Raw genomic sequence first — 597 nt, 5'->3', positions numbered from 1 at the left:
TTAAAAATAAAGGTTCTTTATTGGCATCTGTGGTTCCATGAAGAACCTTTAACATCCACGGAACCTTTCCATTGCACAAAAGGTTCTTTACAGCGGAAAAATGTTCTTCACACATGGTTCTGTTGGTTCTGTTTATTATGAACACGCACTGCAGTTATGTCATCTCCTGCTTTAAATGCTGTCATGTTCATCAAATCTCCTGCTTTAAATGCTGTCAATGTTTTTATGTTCATCAACTGGGAAAAAAAACATTCTGAAAGTGATTTCAATGGTGTCATTATCATTATAATTGTGGTGTGGTGTAGAACAATTATTAAAACATTATCTTTATTGTTATAGTTATTGTCCTTGGTGTGAATGCACCTATAGTTCACAGTTCACCCAAAAATGAAAATTTGCTGAAAATGTACTCATCCTCAGGCCATCCAAGATGTTTTCTTTCTTGTTTATTCTGAAGAGATTCACTTGCTCAGCAATGGATCCTCTGCAGTGAATGGGTGCTGACAGACAGAGAGTTCAAACAGCTGATAAAAACATCACAATAATCCACAAGTAATCCACACCACTCCAGTCCATCAGTTAACGTCTTGTGAAGTG

The 597-nt window shown here is 36.5% G+C and overlaps 1 protein-coding gene across 1 annotated transcript in view; it reads left to right on the top strand.

Annotated features, from left to right (window-relative positions):
- The window catches only part of frem1a (Fras1 related extracellular matrix 1a), a 61,091-nt gene that overhangs the window by 48,140 nt on the left and 12,354 nt on the right, over positions 1-597 (top strand). The window lies entirely within an intron of this gene.

Source organism: Sinocyclocheilus anshuiensis, unplaced genomic scaffold (assembly GCF_001515605.1).
Source record: "Sinocyclocheilus anshuiensis isolate Anshui unplaced genomic scaffold, SAMN03320099.WGS_v1.1 scaffold206, whole genome shotgun sequence".
Classification (NCBI taxonomy): Eukaryota; Metazoa; Chordata; class Actinopteri; order Cypriniformes; family Cyprinidae; genus Sinocyclocheilus; species Sinocyclocheilus anshuiensis.
Note: the sequence above shows the minus strand (reverse complement) of the source record. Positions and strands in the feature narration are given on the sequence as shown.